Genomic DNA, 2500 nt, shown 5'->3' on the forward strand with positions numbered 1-2500 from the left:
CGTAAAAGCATATCCGAGCAACAGGCACCTTCCCCGGGCTGCCACTAGTGCAGTGGTGGCCGCCTATAATAGCCCTGGTAGCCCTCAGCCCTGGTAGCCCAAAGCCCTGGTAGCCCACAGCCCTGGTAGCAAAAAGCCCTGGTAGCCCAAAGCCCTGGTAGCCCAAAGCCCTGGTAGCCCAAAGCCCTGGTAGCCTAAATTAATTTTTCCCATTCATTTCAATGGGTTAGGCTACCAGGGGGAGCAGTACCACTTTTGGCCATTAGGGGCGCTGTAGTAGGTAAAAGTTGATCCCCCCAGTCAGGGGATGAGTTTGCCTACTCGCTAGGTTACCCCTGGTTTCACAAAATACAAGGGGCACATTTTCAGAAACCACTTTTTCAGAACTTGCCACCTCCAGAGCTGATCAGGGGAGCCTCGCCAAACATTAATCCAAGATTGGTGAGGGCTCGTCGGACACCCCACGGGCGATGAGTCGGTGTCTGCCTGGAGCTCATGTCACTCTCAAATATTTTCTAAGTCAACCTCCATGCGCACATTGCAATGAGCCTGCCCGACATAGGGGCACTGTGAGCGGACTCACCGGGGGGGGAGAGGGCCCCCCCGCCTGGAGCTCCACGTGTTGGATTATTTTCTATGTCAACCTCCATGCGCTCAACAGAGCGAGCCTGCCCGACCTGGGGGGTGTTCAATCGGACTCCGCGGGCCGGGCGAGGGCCCCCCCGCCTGGAGCTCCACGTGTTGGATTATTTTCTATGTCAACCTCCATGCGCTCAACAGAGCGAGCCTGCCCGACCTGGGGGGTGTTCAATCGGACTCCGCGGGCCGGGCGAGGGCCCCCCCGCCTGGAGCTCCACGTGTTGGATTATTTTCTATGTCAACCTCCATGCGCTCAACAGAGCGAGCCTGCCCGACCTGGGGGGTGTTCAATCGGACTCCGCGGGCCGGGCGAGGGCCCCCCCGCCTGGAGCTCCACGTGTTGGATTATTTTCTATGTCAACCTCCATGCGCTCAACAGAGCGAGCCTGCCCGACCTGGGGGGTGTTCAATCGGACTCCGCGGGCCGGGCGAGGGCCCCCCCGCCTGGAGCTCCGCGTGTTGGATTATTTTCTATGTCAACCTCCATGCGCTCAACAGAGCGAGCCTGCCCGACCTGGGGGGTGTTCAATCGGACTCCGCGGGCCGGGCGAGGGCCCCCCCGCCTGGAGCTCCACGTGTTGGATTATTTTCTATGTCAACCTCCATGCGCTCAACAGAGCGAGCCTGCCCGACCTGGGGGGTGTTCAATCGGACTCCGCGGGCCGGGCGAGGGCCCCCCCGCCTGGAGCTCCGCGTGTTGGATTATTTTCTATGTCAACCTCCATGCGCTCAACAGAGCGAGCCTGCCCGACCTGGGGGGTGTTCAATCGGACTCCGCGGGCCGGGCGAGGGCCCCCCCCGCCTGGAGCACCGCGTGTTGCAATATTTTCTATCTCAACCTCCGTGCGCTCAACAGAGCGAGCCCGCCCGACCTGGGGGGTGTTCAATCGGACTCCGCGGGCCGGGCGAGGGCCCCCCCCGCCTGGAGCTCCGCGTGTTGCAATATTTTCTATGTCAACCTCCGTGCGCTCAACAGAGCGAGCCCGCCCGACCTGGGGGGTGTTCAATCGGACTCCGCGGGCCGGGCGAGGGCCCCCCTTCCTGGAGCTCCGCGTGTTGCAATATTTTCTATCTCAACCTCCGTGCGCTCAACGGAGCGGGCCCGCCCGACCCGGGCGGCGCTCAATCGGACTCCGCGGGCCGGGCGAAGGCCCACCCCGCCCGGAGCTCCTCACCACGCACCGCACCTCCATTCCCCCACCGACCGATCGGCAACCATGACCCGCCATCGGAGGGCCCCCGCCGGCACCGGCCTCGCGCCGGTCGCTCGGGCGGACGGTTCCTCCGGCCAGCGGGTCGCTCTCCAGCGCCGGGGCTACTTCGCGAGCTTGGCCCGCGGCCAACCCCGGCGCGACCGTACGGCAGCGAGGCCGAGGCGACCCACCGATCTCAGCAGTCCTACCACGGAGCCCGCCGCTCGTCCGCGGCCCCTCCCCGCCCCAGCAGCGGGACGGTCGCCTTGCCGGCGGGCCTTCCGGCTAACGCATCGTTTCTCAAACCCTTTCCCCTAGCGCGGCGGCGGCGGGGCTTCCCGCGAGGAGGCCCCCGTCCTACGCCCGCTAAGGCGGCTCCAGCCCACCTACCGAAGGGACGGCGCGCGCCCTCCCCCACGCGAGCGGGCGTCCGCGCGCGGCCCCTGCCCCGTTCCGGGCGGGGCCCGACGCCGGCGCGGGCGAACCGCCGCGGGGGTGGCCCGCCGCTCCCTCCCGGCCCGAGGCTACCTGGTTGATCCTGCCAGTAGCATATGCTTGTCTCAAAGATTAAGCCATGCAAGTCTAAGTACACACGGCCCGTACAGTGAAACTGCGAACGGCTCATTAAATCAGTTATGGTTCCTTTGATCGCTCCAGCCGTTACTTGG

The 2500-nt window shown here is 64.9% G+C and overlaps 1 non-coding gene across 1 annotated transcript in view; it reads left to right on the plus strand.

The window, feature by feature from the left end:
- Window positions 1-2357: 2357 nt before the first annotated feature.
- Window positions 2358-2500, plus strand: part of LOC147125534 (18S ribosomal RNA) — a 1891-nt gene continuing 1748 nt past the window's right edge. The window contains exon 1 of the ribosomal RNA XR_015085566.1: window positions 2358-2500. This exon is cut by the window's right edge and continues 1748 nt beyond it. This is a non-coding gene — a ribosomal RNA (18S ribosomal RNA).

This window comes from Filicampus tigris, unplaced genomic scaffold (assembly GCF_054856515.1).
Source record: "Filicampus tigris isolate MCC_2025a unplaced genomic scaffold, RoL_Ftig_1.0 HiC_scaffold_64, whole genome shotgun sequence".
Lineage (NCBI taxonomy): Eukaryota > Metazoa > Chordata > Actinopteri > Syngnathiformes > Syngnathidae > Filicampus > Filicampus tigris.